The sequence below is a fragment of the Oncorhynchus nerka genome, linkage group LG8 (genome assembly GCF_034236695.1).
Source record: "Oncorhynchus nerka isolate Pitt River linkage group LG8, Oner_Uvic_2.0, whole genome shotgun sequence".
NCBI lineage: Eukaryota > Metazoa > Chordata > Actinopteri > Salmoniformes > Salmonidae > Oncorhynchus > Oncorhynchus nerka.
Genome location: NC_088403.1, coordinates 53,369,311 through 53,384,972, shown reverse-complemented (window position 1 = coordinate 53,384,972; position 15,662 = coordinate 53,369,311).

The following is a 15,662-nucleotide window of genomic DNA, read 5'->3' as shown; positions in this document are numbered from 1 at the left end:
CCGTGAAATGCTTACTTACAAGCCCTTAACAAACAGTGCAGTTCAAGAAAAATTTAATTTTTACCAAGTAGGCTAAAATAAAAAGTAATGATAAAAGGTAACACAATAAGAATAACAATAACAAGGCTGTATACAGGGGGTACTGGTACCAAGTCAGTGTGCAGGGGTACAGGCTAGTTGAGGTCATCTGTACATGTATGTGGGGGCGAAGTGACTATGCATAGGTAACAAACAACAGCGAGTAACAGCAGTGTACAAAAGGGAGGGGGTCAATGTAAATTGTCCGGTGGCGATTTTTATGAATTGTTCATCAGTCTTGGGGGTAGACTGGAAGCTGTTGAGGGGCCTTTTTGTCCTAGACTTGGCCTCGGTACCGCTTGCAGTGCGGTAGCAGAGAAAACAGTCTATAACTTGGGTGACTGGAGTCTCTGACAATTTTATGGGCTTTCCTCTGACACCGCCTATTATATAGGTCCTGGATGGCAGGAAGCTTGGCCCCGGTGATGTACTGGGCCGTTCGCACTACCCTCTGTAGCGCCTTATGGTCAGATGCCGAGCAGTTGCCATACCAGGCGGTGATGCAACCAGCCAGGATGCTCTTGATGTTGCAGCTGTAGAACCTTTTGAGGATCTGGGGACCCATGCCAAATCTTTTCAGTCTCCTGAGGGGGGATTGGTTTTGTTTGGACCATGATAGTGAGTGAGTGACTCCAAGGTACAATGAACATAGCTGGAAAATAAACTGGCTAGGATTAAGACTGGCGTCAAGTATATATTGTTATGACTTTTAGGTGGTATGAGTTATCTGCTTATTGTAAGAGAAAAATGTGTTTGTGCTGTGTTTTAGTGTGTGTATCAGTGAAATGTGTGAATGATCATATAAACGTGATCGTGTAATTTGTCAAGAGAGGCTTTGTGTGTGTGTGTGTGTGTGTGTGTGTGTGTGTGTGTGTGTGTGTGTGTGTGTGTGTGTGTGTGTCTGTACACCCCGCGTGTTTTAGGGATATTATGTTTGTGTGTCCGTAAAGAATAGAGGGGATAGAAAAAGCGACTTTTATCCGAGTTTTGAAAAGTGCTGAAATGGGATGTATTGATTGTCAGCGAGGAGAGTCCGAACAATCAGCATGAATTAAACTCCTCAAGGTCTTAGGCAAAGGGGATTAACTAAGTTATCTGGGCCCACTTTGGACATTCATGATTGTTTTTCAGAGCAGGAGTCAAAAGGACTCCAAACAGCAGCGAGAACGCATGGGGAAAGCTAATGAGAGCAACATTCTCAATGAGAAACAAAACAACGATGTAAAGATCGTTAACAACTAGTGTTTTTCTGACCATATTGATCATGAATAGGCTTGACTACTCAACTTTTACAGAGGCTAGTTTTCTCCTGCTGGTGCTTAATAGCCAGCTGTTGGCACACTGTGCAATTACGAGCCTGTGCAAAATCCTTTGCAGGGCTGATTTGTTGTGATGAGAGCGGGAGGCTAAGCTAACTGTGTATCCTCATTATGGAATACGTGTAAGTTAATGTGAGGCACGATAAATTAAAAAAACAAAAACAAAGCCTTTGTCTCAAATCATCTGCAATGAAACCCCACATTTTTGTTTGTATGGTGGTAAAATGTTGTTCGGTGAATCAAATGGCTCGTCTGTCTTTAGTGATTTGGCCTTTATTTCCCCCCACTCCTTTACCCGTCGACTCTACTCTCGGCCAGTTCATTTGCACATTTTATTCGCAATAAAGTGGTTACGAAAATATAATTGTGCCTTTATTAACAGTTTGTTGAGCAGCAGATGGAGTTTCGCTGGCCTGCCATGTTGAATTAGTGATGATGCTGTCATTTTATGTTCTCTCTACTGTGGAAACCCAGAAAAGCTCCTCATTAAGACCACTAATTAATATCACCTCTCTCAACATTATATCCAGCAATTTCACCCCAAATGAATGCAAAACAAACATCTAGGTAAAGCCATCTATTAGTGGTATGTATCTTCCATTTATTTGCTCTAGTTGCATTTGTGTTTGCAATCCCTGTCATCATCATCATTTGTTCTATATTAAGGGCAATTAAATGCCTATTAAAGATGCCAAAGCATTTGTTGCCTTGTTTTCACGCAGCATTTACAAGACGCAGGCAGCACCTCCTCGGCGCTACATCTCAGCAAATTCCATCGACTTAATCCTCCGATGTTTTATTAAAAACAAATTATGTCCGACTGTGCCGCCGGTAATCCGGCACATCAAGTATTGGTAGCCTCCTGAAGAAAAGTGTGAGGATTTTTAATTAAATGGACAATCTGCAGTTCCTACATCCATTTCTAGATGTATACAAATTCATTGATTCTTGAAGAATATAATGTATTAACGCTTCATGGGCTTAGTTCAACTGTCATACCCCACCAGAGGCCGAAATATAAGCCTGTTTTACTCCAATGTTTGTTTGTAAACCAATGTAAATGTAAGCAGACACTGTATAGCCAGAAAACATGGTTAAAACTGTACTTTTGATATCATGGATAATCAGTCCATGAATCCATAGTATGAATTTGAGTGGTTACATTTCTCCAACCCATCACTCAGCTTTTTACCGAAAGTGTGGCGGGCGCTTTGTTATTGTTTCAACTATGTATTGCCCCTTTTAAGAGCACTAATAAATGAGGCAGCGATGTCTGTGGATTAGCCGTATTTCCCTGGAAAATAGAGGGAGGGAAAAGAATCTTCATTTCATTTTTCAATCTGGACTTGGATCGATTCCAAGCTTCCAGTGACCTGACAGCTTTTAGCAGTTAGAACCAGAACAAGGATTCCTTGTAGTTTACAGAGCACCATATGAAGGAAAGGTGTTGCTCCTCTGAGGTGTCTCTTTCTACTACTGTTCCCAGACTTCTCTGCCTTGAAGAAGTCACGTGACCAATGTTTGATTTAAAGAGAACCCTGCTCCAAAACGCTCACTGCTTCCTGCCAGAGCTTGATCTCTGTCGATGTGAGTGTTAGTGGACTAAAGCTTCCTGGATCCCTGCAAGACTGACTTCTGCGCTCCTAAATGGGAAGTCGTGCTCAGTTGATGGGCGCGTGCTTTCTTTCCTGTGTGTGCGGACGTGGCAGCGTGATCTCGACGTGGCAGAGGCTTGATGTTGGACCGGTTAGATCACTTGGATGAGACAGCTGTCGGTCGATAACTAAAAGAACATGACCAAGATCTAATCATTGTCTTGTTGTTCAAAAGAACAATACCTCTAATGGATTATAGCTCAGTGCATTGTTCCTTTTGCTCTTGAGAAGGTTTGGTACCTGAAGTCGAGTGTGGCTTTCTTGTTACATTACAAACCCAGAGGACTGGAGGCAGACGTTTTCATGAGTTTTCTCAACTTTCCTAATAAACGGCACAATGCCAGTGTTTGAGTCCACATAAATACTTCCTATTACCGTTAGAATGAGTGTTTTAGCCCAGAACGCTAGCCTAGCTCAGCAACTCTCTTTATCAGCCTGCAACCAGAGTTCTCCGGGCGCTTATAAATCCACAGAATATTGGCCATTGTGGAGCCCTTTTACCATCTTGCCAAACAGGAATAACAAGAAAAGAGGCCCATAATTACAGAATTTACTGCAGTTGAAAATGAACTTTCAAAAAAATGTCTTCCCCATCTTCTTCCATTAATAGAAAATATGGTAATTAACTTTTCATATATTCCCTCTTATATCAGGGGTGGTTGATATGACTTATTCATGACAGAGAGACGAGTATTGCTGTTTTTCTGTCCGTATTCTTCAGCACTCTGAGACGGGAGAGACTCGACGACTGACTTTCTTTCTCTCTGAGATTGAGCCTTCCCCTCTGATCCCCACCGGGTATAAATCAACGGTGTCATTAAGCACCGCGTCGTTTCATCAAAGCGGGAGTCAAGCCGAAAAAGATTCCGAGGGCACGTAATCAGTTTGAGGGATGAGGGCTTTATTTATTCCCAAAACAAAATGAAATTACGCCTCCTCTTGAGTGACATTTATGGACGCGCTACCTGCGGTGCCCGCCATGTTTACAAAGTAATGGCTCACACGGGGGGGATGCTCGCCGGTTGTGGGGATGCTGCATACAGAACCACAACTTCCTCGCCCTCCCTCTAGCCCTCTCTTCTGTCCGTTTCCTCCCTGGTCCAGAGTGTCGTCATTCTTAGATGGAGGATTTTGAACATACAGTTTATATGTCTAGCCCCCCCCCCCCCTTTCTTATGTCCTTTCGCCAATGTTCTACTACATCTGGTGTGTTGATGACACAGCTCTTGAGTAAATTGTCTCATGGTGTCAACAGACAATTGGTCATTATCTGCCGCGCCTGGGTCCAATTCTTTGAGATTATTCCATCAATTAATGTTTATTACACTTCTTACTGGAGGTGATGTGGCCTTGGTTTGAACCTGCCCAAGCACCAGACGACGAAAGTGGGACCTCTGTTAGGATCATAAAATAAAAAAAATGTATTAACAAATCAATGTTTTGCCTACTTCAGCATTGGATCTATGTATTATTTGATGAGGTATTAAAAATATCCGGCGGTCGAATGTTTATTCCATCTCACTTAGCACTGAATTAGCGTCACTAAAGACGCATGTAGCTTGTTCGGGTTGGTGGGAGAAGACTCCTTCTTTAATGAAGAGGTGGCGGAGGAGGACAGGCGATGTAGTCCGGCGATCAACCGCCACTGGCGCCGAGGCTGGGGTGTCACACGGAGCTGGGATCATTACTTACCCACAGACGGCCAATGTCACACAGAATATCCCCAGGTTTGCCCTTCATTTTGCGCTGTGCCTTTCACCGTGGTCCCTCGCTTGCATAATGATAACGGGCAGCAATTACACTCACGGGCATACACACACACACACACACACACACACACACACACACACACACACACAGTAGAGAGCTGCAAACAAACACATTCCCCCCAGCCTGACTCTTCTCCCTTTGTCTTTTTGTTTGGTAGGGGAGATGCATATCCTCATGATAAAAAGAGGTCTGCTCTTGATGCATTTTCAACAGTCCACTGCTTCAATTACACATATTTACTTACCATTCTGAATGCATTTTCTGCCTGGCGAAGTCCGATTCGTTTTGAATGGTAAATGAAAAGGTCTCGGCCACCATTTTGGCAATATTTTAGTGCTTCTTCGCCTCGCCAAGTCCCCGGCAATGTCAATTCTTTTAACTTTTTACATGCAAATTGTTTAATAAATCAGGCGTCTAGGATGTCGGGCTTCTTCTACAACCCCACTTGGTGAAAGAAATCATTTACAAATTGGATACCTGGGAGAGAGAACTCCACAATGGTAGCCTCTGCCGGGTTGGGGGTTTCGGGGGGGGGGGGGGAACACAAGGGAATTTGTCAGTGGTCAAATGGTTCTGTTCCATCACGGGAGGAGCATTAGAGGCAGTCATGCTGTCGCTCTGCCAACGGGAAAATGTAGGCATTATGCAAAACCAATCTTTGAGCCAGATCTTGATTTCACGGCACTGTATATATGATGTCAGTGTATGGATATCTTGGGACACGGCTTAGAAGGCTCACTGGGAGGCGTGGGAAGTGAGATCACCATTCTACCTCTGTCTCAACCCCAGTCTCTCTGTCACTATGCTGCTAGAATGCCCCTGTTCTCCTTCAGGCTAGTACTCTCTAGGCATTGACTTATACAGTGGCTAACAATAGTACTGATACTACTAATAATGTGGTCATTTAGCAGATTTCAAGAGAGTGGTAAGTTAACACACTTAGTCTATTGCAGGAATCAAACCCATATCTTTAGTCTCAAGGAACTAAGCCATCAGATCCATGTACTGAATTTGAATGATACTAATTCACCAGTTGACCTATACCACAGGCTAACCAGCCATTGGTAAGTCATCTCGTAACCAATTCATTGGTCATGTCTGCCAATGACACAGTCAGTGGATTAAGTGGTAACACTACAGGGTTGTGTTAGTCTACCAACTCAGGGCCCAAAGTCACATTGCCCAATTGATGGTCATTTTAAAAGGATTGTAGCTTTACAAGCCTGTCTTGTATAGACTGGTAATGGATCAGCAACTGTATTAAGTGGTAAGACTGGACAGTGCTGATGGATTCCTGCTGGCCACTCTGTTTAATTGTGGGACTTTGTGAGGCAAACTGGTTACAGGGGTGGATGGAGGAATAAAGGAGAGGGCTAAATGGTGAATGTTAAATATTGAAGTGGTTGCCGGGGGGCTAATGAAATTAACAATGCAAGTAAACAGCCTACTTTGTGTCTCCCTCCTTTCTCTTCCCTCATTGACTCATGAGAGAGAATATGTCTCAATCCTTTTCCTCCCTTCTTCTCCTTCACCATTCACTGTTCCTGGAGAGCTACCCTCCTGTAGGTTTTAACTCCAACCCTGTTCCTGGAGAGCTACCCTCCTGTAGGCTTTAACTCCAACCCTGTTCCTGGAGAGCTACCCTCCTGTAGGCTTTAACTCCAACCCTGTTCCTGGAGAGCTACCCTCCTGTAGGTTTTAACTCCAACCCTGTTCCTGGAGAGCTACCTTTCTGTATGTTTTAACTCCAACACTGTTCCTGGAGAGCTACCTTTCTGTATGTTTTAACTCCAACCCTGTTCTTGGAGAGCTACCTTTCTGTATGTTTTAACTCCAACCCTGTTCTTGGAGAGCTACCTTTCTGTATGTTTGAGCAACTCGTATGTATGAGCAACTCGCTCCCATTACACATGCTTCTTGAGGGATAGCACCGGACAGCAGGCACCTAGCTCACACACACACAAACACAGAGGCATGCGCACGGACGCAAGCACACACTAGACACACATTCCTACATGTGTGTACATGAACACATGTGTGTACATGTGTGTACATCCTACATGTGTGTACATGTGTTCCTTCTTTCTCTCGCACATGTGTGCACATGAACACACACTCTCTGTCTTAACGTACACACACACACACGCACACCGGCAGGGCTGCCACCCAGGTCTACGCTGCTCCAGTTGGTTGATGGCATTGGCTTGGAAAGGGCCCAGCCGTGCCCGGTTGGAGCGCGTTCCTCTCCTGAAGAGGGACAGGCTCTTAGCAGCGTAAATCCTAGTGGACTGCTGCTCCTGTGAAAGGAGAGAAGCTTAACAAATCAATTTGGCCCCCATTAATCTGCTTTCACCTCCTGTTGTCATTCCGACTTACAAGTCTTTATTTAACGCCGGTAAATTGTGTCTTAAACGGATGCGTCCATCATTCTTTTTATTAAATTTGTACTTTTTAGTCTGAATATGGTGGATGTTATGCTCTAAAGGACAAAACGTGTGCGGTTCAGCCCGACCCAGCGTTAACGCTTTCGACGAGTGTTGATTTTGTGGTGCCAAACCCCAAATATTTCGGCCATATTGTTTTCTTGCCGCCAGGCTTTTAGCATTATTCACCACTGTCGGTGGCAGCCATCTTGTCCGGTTAAGATTCAAATCCCCTCCCTAGAGAAGCAAAACCAAGCCTCGCTCTAGAGAAGTCCAGAAAATCCATCATACTCCATTTTGCCTCTCAATTCCCACCATAACCATCTTTCAAGCCTGGGATTGGCCAATGTTCTAGTCGCCTTGGAGACACTTCCTGTTCCCCTAATAAGTTGAAGACTAGAGTATGACGTTTTAGAACCACCACCACCTCCAACCCCACATATCCATCTGGAGGGACAGCTGGGGTCAAGGGGCGTTCTGCCTCTTCAAATGGGGTGTCGGGGTTCAGTAGACAGTGTGTAATACAGTGTAGCCCTGATGTCTGGCAGTTTTTTTTTAATTGGTCGCGTAGAGTACGTTTTTGAAATGCAAGTTGACAAGTCCAAGTTGGAAAAGGAAATGTTACACTCAAGTTCGCATGCAAAGAAGCTATTTTGGGGAATCTTGTTGACTCTTGCATACCTTGTGTTTGTTTGAGTGTAATGAAAAAACAATGCATGTCAAACAGGTGCTTCTGTGGAGGCACGACTCGCCACATGAACGGCATTTGCATTGTTTTGAACGCAGCGGAGCCTGGCGCTTGAAAGTGTTGATTGATTTTGCAGACCCTGCTGTGTGTGTGTGTGTGTGTGTGGCTCTGTGTACAGTATCTATGAGTCTTGTCTGAGGAAAAGTTGTGTATGCAGGTGAGGTCAGCCAAGGCGGTTTCAATGTGCTAGCCAACTCGGTGTGCATCATCTTCCCAACACGTGTAGTTTACAACCGCAATGTCTGTCACTTAACCTAAGGCTACCCATAACTCCCCTGGCATCCCCTAATCCCTCATGGAATAACATTTATTTATTAGGGCAGAAATTTCTCGACATCTCTCATCCCTCCTATTAGTGCTGGCCAACCGCTATTGCTAGCTATGCATTACCTTTATGTGTTTTTAGCAGAGGATTAATCTAGTGTTCCTGCGCACACTCTTTTTCTCTCTTTGCCTCTCTACCCCCTTTCTATTTTTGAACTGAAACCTTTCATTTGTCAGTGTTGAAATTGAGGATTGGATTTTCACGCTACTTCCGACTACAGCAGAAATGAAGACGGCGCCATTACACTAAAAGCCTCCGTTGGGCCCCGGTCGAACGCCTGCTTTGACTGAAAACACTGAAGCCGCGACTCACGCCCCAGAGGAGCTGCTCGCGTCTGATGTTGATTTAGCTGTGGAGCGTCGCTTATTCCCGCATGCTCCCAAATCCAGTTAAAGCTGTGTTGAATTAATTTTTGAGAGAGAGAGAGAGAGAGAGAGAGAGAGAGAGAGAGAGAGAATTTATAAAGCCATCACAATTCAACATGCTCCTTTTGAGGTGGAAGAAAAAAAGAATATGATTTATTTATGAGATACACATATCAAGCAAGGTGGATGTCCTTACTCGAGCTAAAAACCGCAAGCCCGCGCCTCTCAGCTTTGCCTGTACCCCGGTTCTCACATTGACTGGCTGACATCAAAACAAAACAACAGAACAATAATCACTTCAGGTAATTGTCCTGATTCTCCAGAAAGGCTCTGCAATTCAGAGCCGCAATACAGGCCTCTACAGCGGACAGGTTCTTATATTGTTAGCAAAGAGTAGCACGGTGAATCATGGCCGAAGCCCCGACGTCAGAAGCATGACATGAATACCTATGACTTACAATGTGATCAGCTGACTTCGGAGTGCATGCCTCCAATTCCAAGCATGTATTCTCCTCGGAGGACAGAGACGTTTCAACCCTCAAGGCCGCTCAATAGAGACGTCGGTCTCTCATGTTGTGCTTGGATGACTCTCACATTACATTCCCCTTTGAGAGGTCATCGCTTCTGACTTGAATAACTCTCCTCTATATATACTGTGCATCAGCATGTTTAGGGGAAGCAGGACTGTGCTTTCCCATCTCCGTTCAAACCGTACGTGTTAAGTCGTCAGGAAGCATGTCAATGAGAAGTCAATGACCGATCTGTGAGTGCATACGCTGTGCTAATGTCCAACAGCCAATCCAGGAGCGGCTAGGGAGACCAGCTCCACCGTACAATATGTATACTGCACCGGATGACAAGCCCTGCAACTCACACCCCACTATACGTTCACATTCACTCTAAAGAATACACAGCAGTATGCTGTAGCTGTTGTTTCCTTCCCCTTATTGGATGAACACTGATGACTTCATACAACCAGGTCAGGGACTCCGGTCCATTAGCTTGTAGTTTGTGGGTGATTGCGGGTGCCGGTATCCACTTACCCCCTGTTTTGCGTCAGGGCACTCCGGCATGGGCCGAGTTTAATTGTTCTTAATGCAGTAGTGTGTTGAGACCCCCCCCCCCCCCAGTTAGACCTGCATGGATGGCTGCTCTACAGATAGACTAGAGGAAGACCAGAAGGACACTCACTTCCCCATGTCACCAATCACACTTTATGACCCAGGGGCTGAGTTTCATCCGGGGTCTCTTGTGGCTACCCCCGTACTGCTCAACCTCGCTTCAGGGTTAGACTTGGGTCTCCCATTATGCTAATAATTCTGCTAATGATGATCAGTGCCTTTTTTCCCGCTTCTTCTACTGAATAGGAGGTACCTTTTTACAAAATGTTTAGGTGGTTCCTGTGAGGGATAATAATGACTGACCGCAGTCTAATACTACCTGTTGAACAACAACAAAAGTCAAATGAATTGAGATCAGATCTACTTAACCAGTCACCACATTCCTTCTGGCCCGCCAGCAGAAAAAAATGCTTTGGGAATCCCTGGCACTGCCATCACGCCTTTGGAGTCTGAAATGACTTTGCCTGTGGAGTTCAAAGGTCACCCGCTCTCGACAAGCCGCAGTGATCGGCCCTGTTTCCCAAGGGAGCTTATACTCTGCAACGCAACTCCCCCACGGGAAAACAAATGGGCGGCCGAATGAGTCCTGTCATCTTGAGTGCTCCCATGGAGCCCAAATCACCTGTGGAACCTTTATGGGCGTGTAGTTACTGCACTCTGAGCTGGGGGCTATTCTAGTGCTGCACAACTGAATTCGATGTCTTTATCATTCGAGACTGAATGGAGGGTTGGGTTTACACACAGTCTACACATCATGCTCTTTCCATGACATAGACTGACCAGGTCAATCCAGGTGATCCCTTGTTTTGATGTCACGTGTTAAATCCACTGCAGTCAGTGAAGGGGAGGACACATTTAAAGAATGGTTTTTAAGCCATGAGACAATTGAGACATGGATTGTGTATGTGTGCCATTCAGAGGGTGGATGGGCAAGACAACATATTTAAGTGCCTTTGAAACGGATAGGGTAATGTGTGCCAGGCACACCTGTTTGAGTGTGTCAAGAACTGCAACACTGCTGGGTTTTTCACGCTCAACCGTTTCCCGTGTGTATAAAGAATGGTCCACCACCCAAAGGACATCCAGCCAACTTGCCACAACTGTGGGAAGCATTGGAGTAAACATGGGGCAGTATTACAGTGGAAGGATTTCGACACTTTGTAGAGTCCATGCCCCGACGAATTGAGGCTCTTCTGAGGGCAAAGGGGGGTGGAACTCAATATTAGGAAGACGTTCCTAATGTTTCAAATCAAATTTTATGTCACATGCACCAATTACAACAGGTAATTGCATTCTGAAAATGCAGTTTTTAGAAAATATAACCCCCAAAAAAGTAAGAGGTAAAAGTAACAAATAATTAGAGGAGCAGTAAAATAACAATAGCGAGGCTATATACAGGGGGTACAGGTAATGGAGGTAATATGTAGGTAGGGTTATTAAAGTGACTATGCATAGATAATAACAGAGTAGCGGCAGCATGGAAGAGGGGGGAGGCAATGCAAATAGTCTGGGTAGCCATTTGATTAGATGTTCAGGAGTCTTATGGCTTGTGGGTAGAAGCCTCTTGGATCCTTTGAATCCCCGTCTAATTTTTCAGTTTTTGATTTGTTAAAAAAAGTTTGAAAAATCCAATAAATGTCGTTCCACTTCATGATTGTGTCCCACTTGTTGTTGATTCTTCACAAAAAAATACAGTTTTATATCTTTATGTTTGAAGCCTGAAATGTGGCAAAAGGTCGCAAAGTTCAAGGGGGCCGAATATTTTCGCAAGGCACTATATATGTATATATATGTGTATGTGTATATATGTGTATATATGTATATATATGTGTATATATGTATATATATGTATATATATGTGTATATGTGTATATATATATATATGTGTTTATGTGTATATATATATATATGTGTATACACACACACACACACAGTTGAAGTTGGAAGTTTACATACACCTTAGCCAAATACATTTAAACTCAGTTTCTCACAATTTCTGACATCTAATCCTAGTAAAAATTCCCTGTCTTAGGTCAGTTAGGATCACCACTTCATTTTAAGAATGTAAAATGCCAGAATAATAGTAGAGAGAATGAATTATTTCAGCTTTTATTTGGGTCAAAGTATTTGGTAGCATTGCCTTTAAATTGTTTAACTTGGGTCAAATATTTCGGGTAGCCTTCCACAAGCATTGGGTGATTTTTGGCCCATTCCTTTTGACTGAGCTGGTGTAACTGAGTCAGGTTTGTAGGCCTCCTTGCTCAAACACGCCTTTTCAGTTCTGCCCACACATTTTCTGTAGGATTGAGGTCAGGGCTTTGTGATGGCCACTCCAATACCTTGACTTTGTTTTCCTTTTAAGCCATTTTGGAAGTATGCTTGGGGTCATTGCCCATTTGGATGACCCATTTGCGACCAAGCTTTAACTTCCTGACTAATGTCTTGAGATGTTGCTTCAATATATCCACATAATGTTCTTTCCTCATGATGCCATTTATTTTATGAAGTGCACCAGTCCCTCCTGCAGCAAAACACCCCAACAACATAATGCTGCCACCTCCATGCTTCACGGTTGGGATGGTGTTCTTCGGTTTGCAAGCCTCCCCTTTTTTCCTCCAAACATAACGATGGTTATTATGGCCAAACAGTTTTTTTTTTTCATCAGACCAGAGGACATTTCTCCAAAAAGTATGATCTTTGTCCCCACGTGCAGTTGCAAACCGTAGTCTGGCTTTTGTATGGTGGTTTTGGAGCAGTGGTTTCTTCTTTGTTAAGCAGACTTTCAGGTTATGTCGATATAGGACTCGTTATACTGTGGATATAGATACTGTTGCACCTGTTTCCTCCAGCATCTTCACAAGGTCCTTTGCTGTCGTTCTGGGATTGATATGTACTTTTCGCACCAAAGTACATTCAGCTCAAGGAGACAGAACACCACTCCTTCCTGAGCGGTATGACGGCTGCGTGGTCCCATGGTGTTTATACTTGTGTACTATTCTTTGTACAAATGAACGTGGTACCTTTAGGTGTTTGGAAATTGCTCCCAAGGATGAACCAGACTTATCAAGGTCTACCATTTTTTTTCTGAGGTCTTGGCTGATGTCTTTTTGATTTTCCCATGATGTCAAGCAAAGAGGCACTGAGTTTGAAGGTAGGCCTTGAAATACATCCACAGGTACACCTCCAATTCACTCAAATGATGTCAAAAAGTCTATCAGATTGGATTGTTAGTGTATATCAAGTCCCCGTTACATTTCCCACAAGTAGCACATTTACCGTTAGTTCCTTTCATTTCGAATCTACAATGTTTGTTACTTTGGTTACGGTAATTTCTGTGAATGCATTCAATATTATTAGTCCAGTCTTCCCTTTATCATTGTCAGAGTGGACACTTTGTTTGCGGAGTGCACAACCTACTGTATGCTACACTTGTGAGAAAGTCGTTTTGCTTTATTTCATTCCGTTTACGAGTTTCGTCAATTTAGTTATTGTCTTTTGTTTGCCTCTCTCCTGTCAAAGTAGGCCAATAAGCTACCTGGCCTACTTGTAAGTGTAAGCATATAAATGTGCCCATTTGGGGATCTGATTGATAGTATTTCTGATTGGCTTAACGAACCACCACTAATGACCTGTGGAGCTTCTCAGTGATGTGTTCTTCACCTCAAACAGCAAGCAAACAAAGTCTGTTTTTCCATCTATTGAGAATTACAATGTAATGTATTTGAAAAATCTTTCCAGCTCTCTTCCTTTCGATAACCACTCAGCGTGAAAAGGAAAAATGTCATGCTCTGATCCAGTGGAAACGTCATAAAATAGGCCTACCTGATTACTTCATATCAGTGCTTGACTTGAACTGAAATAGGTTCCGGTACTCATTTTGGGTGCTGGTACTGTTTCTATTTAGGTGCAGGAGCTCCATAACACTTTTAAGCTAATATTCTATAAGAGGAACAGGATTTCAAGCAGTAGGAAAGTTGAGGTGCAGGTCCTCAGCTCCAGTGAGCTCCTGCCCAAGTCAAGTACTGCTTACCAAAAAGTTTCAAGTTGTTGCAGAAAGGCCATGTGTAGCCAATGTGATTTTTTGGGATATTTATTTTTATCATGATATTTTCTACCTACAGGCTGCAATGTTTTTAGTTGTTGGCTTTATGTGGGCTATTTTTATATAGTTGGCAATAGAAGTTACTTCTTAGGTTTGTATCATTTTCATTGAGGTTTGGATAGAATTTTGATTAACCACATGATAATGATTTTGAGATATGAAGACGTTATTATAAATGAAACTGTTTCACAAAAATGTGCATATGAAAACCATAACTAGCATGCAGATGAGTAGAAATGGTAAGATAAATTGACATTCCACATGAGAAAGGTTGCCGACTCTTCGTGTAGCCTATTATCAGCAACTTCAGGAGAGTTTTCTTCTGGTTATCTAGATCTCTGGCGCCCTCGAGGCATTTGTCTTATTTCCTTAAACCGTAAGCTCAATGCATAAAGTTGATTTTATTTAAACACATAGGGTGTGTCTATATATGGAGAAACACATGTATAACAAATTTGATCAATCAACTTTCGGTCGACCAAGATTTTTTGTGGTCAGGGACATCACTAATGTAAGGTGACTCATCTCGCGACGTAAGATGTATCTACACGCCCTGCCTTTCCCAGAAACAGTGAGGCTAGGTGGTCGGCGAAAGGGGTTGTCTTTTCACGGATTGCTTTGTTATACTTGAGGTTCCAGCATCCAGTATAAGTCCCAGCTTTTAGGGCCTTCTACCGAGAGTGCCAGGTGGCAGCACAGGCATAAAAACAGATTGCCCATCGCCAACTAAATAAAAGGGAATAAAAATGTGCCATAAAACATCTATAGATGGCAGCAGGCGTGGAGTATGATCTGGTTGGAGGCGAGGGGGTTGGTGGGCGGGCGTAGTGATTTATTGCTGTTGTTGAGGTCAGCAACAAGTCCGCTGTTAGTATTTTGAACAGGTGGCGAGGGACAAAGAGGGCATTTCCCCGCTAGAAAAGGCCTGGATTCGAGCGGGGTGTGTGTGTGTGTGTGCGCGTGCGTGTCTCTAATTTAGCTGCCTCCACAAGGACACAGGGAATCAAGCTGCTCTCTAGCCCTCAGCGACAGTCACTCAGCAGTTCTCTACACACACACACACACACACACACACACGGTCGAAAGAGGCAGAAACCGTTTCCTCTAAACGTGTCAACAGGATGTCCCGCTCACCCACTGGGCCTCCCATAAGATTGATATAAGATTGATAATGAACGATTGTCTCATTAACACAGCCTATTAGCCATGTCCACATGTGCGGTCCCATGAGTGTGGAGGGAGCTCGCTGAACGGACACACCACAATATGAAGACTAATTGTCTTTGAAGAGGGAGTCTGTATTCTCCCCTCTAATTTGTGCCTGGCCCACGGGCATGCCTTTAGTCTGCAATCATTTCAAGCAATTTTAGCCTCGTCTCATGTTCATGCGCAAAGTGTCACGAGACTGCTCCGGAGTTCTGCTCAGTCCAGTTTCAACTTCCCCTTCCTGTTTGAGCTGGAGACAAGTTAAATGGATTTCACAGTGTTGCACCTGTTCCTGGCTCAACTTTGAAATCCACATGAAGAGGAAAAATAGCACTTTTGTACTTTAATCTCTGGTTTCAGGCACAGGGGTTCAAGCTGCGCCAGCCAAGTCGTGTTTTTGAGTCTCAACCAGAGTGGAGCCTCAGGTATGTGTTTGAAAGGCACCAAACATAACACCTGTCTTGGTATGTCTTTTAAAATGTCAATTTAGCACAAGATCCTTTTTAGTAATTATAATGATACATTCTACATATAATAATTCAGGAAAGCT